Source organism: Octopus bimaculoides, chromosome 6, assembly GCF_046866305.1.
Source record: "Octopus bimaculoides isolate indiv1 chromosome 6, ASM4686630v1, whole genome shotgun sequence".
Lineage (NCBI taxonomy): Eukaryota > Metazoa > Mollusca > Cephalopoda > Octopoda > Octopodidae > Octopus > Octopus bimaculoides.
The window spans coordinates 23,934,944-23,944,943 of record NC_142933.1 but is presented as its reverse complement, the minus strand read 5'-3'; positions in this window follow the sequence as shown (position 1 = coordinate 23,944,943).

Sequence of the window (10,000 nt, the reverse complement as noted above, 5' to 3'; positions counted from 1 at the left end):
TCTTTTCCAGTTATCCATTAAATAGATGCGGAAAAGGTGTCCAAATTTCTGGAGTGAGATTTCATATAGTGTTAATTCAAGAAACCCCATTATGAGGTTCGCAAGGACTGGTGCAGCTTTAGTACCCATCGCGATACCACATTTTTGGCGAAAGTATGTGTCTGCAAACAGGAAGTAATTGTTGGTCAGAATGAACTTAAGTGATTCTATAATGAAGGTTGTGTCGATGCGATTAGGAAATGTTTCTGGGTGTTTGTGCAGCCAGAATTTAATTGCCTCAATAGCATATTCATGAGGGATATTTGTATAAAAATATATATGTATATATATATATGTATATGTATATATATATATATATATATATATATATATATATATATATATATATATATATATATATATATATATATATATATATATATATATATATATATATATATATATATATATATATATATATATATATATATATATATATATATATATATATGTATGTATATATATATATATATATATATATATATATATATATATATATATATATATATATATATATATATATGTATATATATATGTATATGTATATGTATGTATATATGTATATATGTATATATATGTATATATGTATATATATGTATATATGTATATATGTATATATGTATATATATATATATATATATATATATATATATATATATATATGTATATATATATATATATATATATATATATATATATATATATATAATAATAATAAAGGAGTTACGACGCAAAAACGTATAAATTCAAAAGAACATATTTATCTTCTTCAATATATATTTCAGTATAAAGAATTCATTAAGATGCTTAAATCAAAATTTCTTTACACATCATTCAGGAACAGATATAACATCAGAAAAAATACACTCCGTTTAAAAACACAAACCGTTCATGGCGAAAAAATTTCATATATACGTGTATATATAAGATATAAGTCTGTGTGCATTGACTTGTGCTTCATTTGCCTTTCGGACCTTCTTCTTCTTCTTCTTCTTCTTCTTCTTCTTCTTCTTCTTCTTCTTCTTCTTCTTCTTCTTCACTAGTTTCTGTTTTCGGATGAACCACTCCGTATGTAACCGTAAAGTGATTTCTCTTCAAATTTCTATTAGTGCGATACCATACCCTTTGTATTGTATTTTTATTGTTTACTGTATATTTTCATTTATTTCGTTATTAGTTTTTAACAACGCGCCAACTTTATACTATCTCGCTCTCTCCCTCCCCCTCTCTTCCTCGCTCAGTCTTTTCTCTCTCTTTCTCTCGGTCTCTCTCTCCATGACAGTTGCTTTTTCTCATGTCTTCTATCCATCTCAATCTCTTCTGATGAAAGATTAATATTCGAAACATTAAGACACTTTCATTTTTTTAGAGCGTTAAGATGATAGATTTGTTAAATCTTGTCTTCTCCATATCATTGTATTTCATTGTTTATTGTATTTAGACAATATATATATATATATATATATATATATATATATATATATATATATATATATATATATATATATATATATATATATATATATATATATATATATATATATATATATATGTGGGAGAATATACAAATAATAACAACAGACGAGGACAGGTGGTGTAATATATATATATATTTATAAATTCAAGCGCGTGTGTATGTATATACACAAATATACATATTGTGTTTTGTTTTAATTTTACGTTTTAATATTCATATATACATAATATATAATAAATGCTACGTATGTATCTCTATGTATATGTGTATATATATATGTATATATATATATGTGTGTGTGTGTGTGTGTCTACATTTTTACATATATGCCAATACACACTCATATATGTAACCAAGCAGATATATATGTATATACGTCTATAAATATGTATATATGTACAAACTCATAAAAATGCACACATATATGCATATATGTGTGTATTTGTGCGTTATGATTTCGCTTAGGCATAATGATACAAATAACCAGTTGTCAGTGTTCAATATGAATATGCATTTTGAGTAAAATATTCAGTGAAAGTAGAGCGTAATATTATCATTAACATGAATCACAGAATCAATTTCATTAACAGAATCTCTAAGCTAATGAACGTTATTACCGGATTCCTCTTCCTTCATCATTCCTCAATGTACATATATTCTTTTCTTTATATATGCACATATATACATGCACATATATTCTTTTCTACTGTAGGCACAAGGCCAGAAATTTTTTGTGGGGGTGGGGGACAGTCGATTAGATCGACCCTAGTACGCAACTGGTACTTAATTTGTCGACTCCGAAAGGATGAAAGGCAAAGTCGACCCTCGGTGGAATTTGAACTCAGAACGTAAAAACAGACGAAATACCACTAAGCATTGCGTCCGGCGTGCTAACGTTTCTGCCAGCTCGCCGCTTTATACACACACACACACACACACACACACACACACACACACACACACACACACACACATACATACATATATATATATATATATATATATATATATATATATATATATATATATATATATATTCTTTTATTCTTTTGTTTGTTTCAGCCATTTGAGTGCGGCCATGCTGGAGCACCGCCTTTTTTGTCGAGCAAATCGAACCCAGGATGTTTTCTTTGTAAGCCTAGTATTCATTCTATCGGTAACTTGTGCTGAATCCCTAAGTTACAGGGACGTAAACACACCAGCAGCGGTTGCCGAGTGATGTTGGGGGGGGGGGGACAAAGACACACACACTCACACACAATCATATCCATATATATATTTTTTTTTTTTCGACAAGCTTCTTTCAGTTTCCATCTACCAAATGCACTCACAATGCTTTGATGGGCCGAGACTGTAGCAGAAGACATTTGCCCAAGGTGCCATGCAGTGGGACTCAAGCCGAAAGCATGTGCTTGGTAAGCAAGCTACTTACTACACAGCCACTCCTGCGCCTCTATATATATATATGTGTGTGTGCGTGTGTGTATTTTTATATTGTATATATATATATATACATACAAATATACATACATACATAATACATACATGCATACATACGAACATGCATATAGATGCATACATATATAATGTTTGCTTTTTATTTATATATATATATATATATAATATATATATATATATATATATATATATATATATATATATATATATATATATATATATATATATATATATATATATATATATATATATATATATATATATATATATATATATATATATATATATATATATATATATATATATATATATATATATATATATATATATATATATATATATATATATATATATATATATATATATATATATATATATATATATATATATATATATATATATATATATATATATATATATATATATATATATATATATATATATATATATATATATATATATATATATATGTATATATACATATATATATATACACACACAGAGATATTCTATAACTATAAACATAATTATAATCAGGGGTCAGCTAATTGTTTCGCCACGCACCGAATTTAGAAATAGGGGTTAAATGCCTTTTCTACTACCATAAAGATCTCCCAGATAGTAACACACTTTTTTAAGTAGGTAAAAAGAAAAAATAACGAATCCACACGACTCAGATTAGCTACATACGCGTTTCGAGATTAAAGTAAAGCTATATTTACTTATTTCTTATCTTCAGTGCAGTATTTCGAAATATAAATTTGAGAGTATTAGGATTAAATATGTAAGCGATCAAGCATCATCGCATTACTGATATTCAACCAACACCTCTGAAAATATACAGCCGAATGTGGATACGTATTAATTCTTAATACCCACGTGTGTGTTACGAGTAATCTCGCAGAAATTGCAGTTTTTGATCAGGGATTAAATTATATAATATATATTATGGCTTCGTTATATCGGTTAGCCCGATTAAACGTTAAAGAAAACACTACAATGTAGTTCTTAATTTATTTCGTCATTAACACTTTGTTTAATTGTTAGCATGTTGTACCAGTAATTCACTCTGTATCTGTTTACTCTAGTTCTTAGAAATAACAGCCGTATCTCGTAGAAAATTAAGAACAGTTGAGATAGTGTATTTCTGGTACAGACAGTTGATTGAAAAACCGATGGGATGGTCATGACCGCGTTGCCAGTCATTAGGTGTTCCATTTGATCGAGGATCTTTTGGGGTTAATCGGTAGCAGTAGCAGCAGCGGCAACAGCATCAACAACAGCAATAACAACGTAGATTGTTTTGGCGTAATTAGTACCCATGTAAGGTTTCTACTTGAACAGCCATTTTATTTCCAGCACGATGGGTACCACTACCAACCACGTAATCACCAACACAACCATCACCACTACTACCGTTACTGTAAATACAACTGAAACAACAACAACTACTACTACTACTACTACTACTACTACTACAACCACCCAAACAGTTACGACAGAAACCACCAAAACCAGAATCGTCACTCCAAACACCACCACCACCACCACCACCATTAGCACTCCTACCATCACCTCACCATCACCAACGTCAACACTACCACCACCACCACCACAACCACCAACACAACCACAAGAATTAACATCACCACTACCACCACTACAAAGACTATTACTACTACTACCACTACTACTACTATCACTACCACTGCTGCTGCTGCTACTACTACTACTACTACTACTACTACTACTACTACTACTACTGGCATCATATTACCGCAATGGCCACACCACTCTAAACATACATTCTAGTGTATCATACGACATGACATCACACCATACAATCAGAAAAATTACAAACACGAATATACACACATACATATACACGAAAACATATATTTATACTCAAACACACTAACAGAGACACAAACACATTCTTAAACGTAACTCTGCGCACACAATCACACACATAAACATGAACACATACAAAACACAGTAACAGAGATTCATACAGAAACACAGATATATATATATATATATATATATATATATATATATATATACATACATATATGCACACTAGTGTACACACACATACATGCGTACACAAATACACTCATTCATACATACGTAAATATACGCATAAAAACATACTGATAATCACAAATACACGTGTATACACGCAAACATACGTAGACTAGTACACTCTTGAATACAAATATGCATAGACGCACACACAAACACATATATACAACACGCATACGCACAAATAAACATAAATACACGTAAACACACACTCACACACATACAAACCCACGCACACATACACAAAATGCGTCTTATGATGTATGTGCAAATACAAACACAAACACGCGCTTACACACGCATTGACATACACGCAGTAACACAGTGGAGAACACAAACATAAACACAAATACACACACACATAGAGACATACACACACAAACCTATCAATATATATACAATCATATACACTAACACTACCGCTGTGATGTTGTCGCATTGTGACGTGTTCGTACTCTGTGATCTCTTAGCAAGACTCGAAACCGGATCGATGTCGTTACGCCTGACATCACATGTCATCTCTGTGAGTATTCCCCGCCATTTTGAAAGCCATGTTGTCATGGCTACCTGATGAGTGCAAGCCTGCACCTCCTGCCACCTCTGCATTATTACTCCTACCACTATACCTCACCTATTTACTAGTTAGGCAAAGATGTTCCAAAATAACCTTCAGACGTGTGTTATTTTGTTTTTGGTGGTGGTGGTGGCGGCGGCGGCGGTGGTGGTGGCGGTGTGGTGGTGGTGGTGGTGGTGATGGCGGTGATGGTGGTGGCGGCGGCGGCGGTGGTGGTGGCGGTGTGGTGGTGGTGGCGGCGGCGGCGGTGGTGGTGGCGGCGGCGGCGGCGGTGGTGGTGGTGGTGGTGGTGGTAATTGTGGTGGCAGTGGTAGTGAAGGTGGTTATGTTGGTGTTTATGTGAGTGATGGTAAGCGTATTTTTGTTGGTGTGGGTGTTGATGATGGTTATAGAGGTGGTGGCAGTGGCGGATGTAGTGTCCTTCTTGGTAGTGGTGTTGACGGTGGTAACACTCATGATGTTGATAGTAGCTATGTCGATGATGATGATGATGATGTTGGTTGTTATCGACAGTGGTCGTCGTCATAGTGGCTCAAGGCCGACAATTTTAGAGCATGGGGCCAGTCCCCACCTTGAGCCCCAGTGCTAAACTAGTACTTAGTTTATCGACCCTGAAAGGATGGAAATCAAAGTCGACCTAAGTGGAATTTGAACTCAGGGAGAAAAATATAACTGAAGTTATGCATTTGTTTTTTTTTTCTTTTTTATCAGAGGGTAAAGGGCCGGAAAAAATACTGCCAAATATTTTGTTCGACACGCTAACGCTTCTAGCTCCGCTGCTTTCAATGGTGATTATAATGGTTAAGTTAACCCTCCCGTGATTATAGTCCTTAGGACAGTTTTTCATTTCTCCTTCGCTTTACCTATTTTTGTCTTGTCTTGCATCCCTAAGTCTTTTTTTTTGTTGTTTTTTGCTCTATTCTATCCATACTATAATGGAGAAAGCTTATTAATTAGGTTGTTAGCAGCAAATAGAGCGTCTCACAAGCGGTTTCGCGCCCTACCACAAGAAGTGGAAGAGCTATCTTTCCAGCTTGATCAACCACGAATCAGGGCAAGGAACGGTTAGGCGGTAGGTGATGGCTGATGCGATGAACACATTGGCTACCTCCGCCCTCCCTTTCAGGGACAGTTACCGCCAAGACCAGGTCTTGAATATGTGGGTCACCCTGCTCGATACCTCGGCCCAGTTCTTCTCTATTTAGAGGTCTGGTCCGAACCAAACTCCTAGCAACTTTATCGGACCCTCCGTCCAACGTCCCACGACGCTGTCAGGAAGCATCGACTTGCCTCTCCAGGTACCGAGCTGCAAACCGACTGACTTTTCACGATTAACTTTTGCTCCTGCCACCATCTCGGCTTTGCCTACCCTCTGTAGGTGATCCATTTCGGTTACGATGATGGTGATGTCATCCGCGTAAGCTGAAACCGACTTTCCACCACCTGGTTGTCTCGGGATGCCGCTCAATTTTCGCAGTAATGGCTCAAGAGCCATTACGTACAAAAGAGGGGAGTGCGGGCACCCTTGACGAACCGAGCGTTTCATGTTGAACGGCTTCGATAAGAAGCCGTTCACCCGAAATACCGAGTCGATGTTGCCATAGATCTGAATGATCCACCTGAGGAAGTCAAGACCCAGACCGAACTGTGCCAGAACGGACACCAGGTAGCAATGGTCAACCCTACGGAATGCTTTGATTGGTCTAAATGGACCAATACCTCACCCTTATCAGAATCACTATTAAACCCCTCTAAAGTGTACCGTATAAGATGGAGATTAACCTGGATGGTTCTGCCGGGAACGGCATATGTCTGTGCCTCCCCAATAAGATCATCTGCGACATGCGCCAATCTTTTCGATAACACTTTGGACAAAATCTTCAACTCTGCGTTTAACAGAGTGATGGGCCGAAAATTATCAACGGAATCCTCCTTGTACGGGTCCTTTCTGACGAGCGTCACCACTCTCCGGCGCACAGATCTGGGAATAAACCCGTTCTGCTGCCAGTTCGCATAGACATTCGCCAGCAGGTGCCCGAACAAGTCTGGCATACTCTTATACAACTCATCGGGTAGGCCATCCAGTCCTGGTGCCTTACCAACGCCGCAGTCTGCCATAGCCTCAATTACCTCCTCAGGTGTGATTGACCCTTCACAGCGCACCGCGCCCCGCCCCGATAGGTATGGCAGCTCGGTGAGGAAGTCCGTTAGGTCCCTTCTACTATCCGGTCCGCCGCCCCCATCGAAAAGCTGGGCGAAGTGCTCCTGAAAAGCTTCACACATCTCCTCGGTTTCGTCTTTTAACTTACCTTGTTGGTTCGTCAAAGATCGGATCGTGACATTATTACCACGTTGGGCTTCCACCACTCGGGCCTGTCCTTCGGCCTTGATTCCCTCACAACCCACTGTACGAAGCCTAACCCTGAAAATGCAATCCATGTGTTTGGCTTCGAGGTGCTTGTTTAACGCCACTCTCTTGCCCTTCACTTGAGCCGCAGAGCCAGTTTTCATTGCTTCTTCTAAATCCTTAACTAAAGTTGATTCCCTCCTAGCCTCTCTAGCCACTAAACCTATGCTATATCTAATAGACTCAAATTTAATGGCTCGCTTCACGGCATACCGCCATTTATTATTAAGAATGGAACCGGTTAATGCCCTTTGGATCAACAACTTAATCTGGTCTCTGTACTCCTTAATCGCCAAAAGGGACATATTAAGTTTCCAGTAGCCGGAGCCTCTATTATATAGCTTATCTATGTCAAGCTTACATGTGACCATTTTATGATCACTGTAGCTGACCGGGTGAAACTGTGGACACCTAGCTATATTTCTATCTGCTTTTCTAATTAACACTCTATCTAAGAACGACCTGGAAGATCCATCGCTGCTTGATCATGTCCACAATGGAGCGTTCGGAAATTCCTGCCTATATGGATCTGTCAGCTCAAAGCGGATTAGCAGTTCCTGGAAGCAAGGATTACCTTTTCTATTTGTACACGAGCCAACATAATCTATGCGTGCATCGCAGATTGTGTTATAGTCTCCTAGCACACAACTAAAGAATGTGATGTACCAAGAAACTTCTCCAGGTTCTGAAAATATTCGCTTTGCCCAGTTGTCATGTGTGCATAAATTGCAACCAGTCTGATAATCTTATCACGCCTGAACGTCAAGTCCATGACGACCAGCCTACATTCTGGATCTGAAAAAATTAACTTTTTCTCATAAGTCCGGTTTCTTTTAAATAGGACCAACACCCCGCTTCCGCTAGAAGGACAGCCCGGAGAGAAAAAACTCTCGTAACCATCCAACGGCGGGAACAGATCTCTTGGCCTCCTTAACCGGGTTTCTGTAGCAACAATAGCATCCAAATTACGCGACCCGATGTCATTAAGGAAGCGACCTTGCTTCCAGCTTGAGACCAGGCCACGCACATTTATACAACCTACATGAATGTTTGATATGACTTACCTCCATTCAGTGGTTCGAGAGGAATTCGTCTTCTTCCTCTTTTTCTTTCTCTCGGGCTCGTGGTTTTTTTTTTTGTCTTTTACATAGGCCCTCGTAGATATATGGAGAATAGTCCATCCTGAGAGGGCCCACATCATGAAAAAATTCGGACTTAATCCGTCCGTAATCCTTCCGGCCTATCCTGTAGATGAGAAAGTCTTTTGATGACGTTTTTTCTACCCGTTTAGCAGATGAAATAGCTGCCTAACGGTTAATCAGTCTATTATTTAATGCCTTGATGGCCATGTAATTAATGTCCTTCCAATTCACTTCTTCCACCACTGAAGCCTGGAGAATGGTGATTTCTTCTTCCTAGTTCATTATTATGGCTGCTATTAGCCAGGAAGTATCTACTTCCGGAGAAATATTTGTAATTTTTATTTTCGATGTACTTCTTCCCATATAAAATAAACACTGGGGTCGATTTGTTTGACTAAACCCTTGAAGGCGTACTCCACCATGTTTGCTGAAACCATTAAAACGTAGAAGATAGAGGTAAGAAGAAACACGTAAATCTCGAACCAAGGATCTATAATTTTCAGATGACATCGCTACTAAAGGAAAGAAATGAATTTTAGATTCTTGTCTCCTCTCATTCATTGAATGTCGTTAATAAAGCTTTCACTACAGCTTCGTGTTTATTGCTTCCTTTCGTTACCATAGTTCTATTGAAATAGCCTGTCTTTGTTTAAATTATTTTCGAAAATAATGAAGAATTTAGCAAAATAACTTTGTCAGCTGGTATTTGGAATATAAATTAACATGAATTTTTGATGGAAGTTTTTAAGCGACATCACTTTAAAATTGGAAGTTTGTGTCATAGAACCAGGAGCAGTTTCAGACAGGTTGATGCCAAA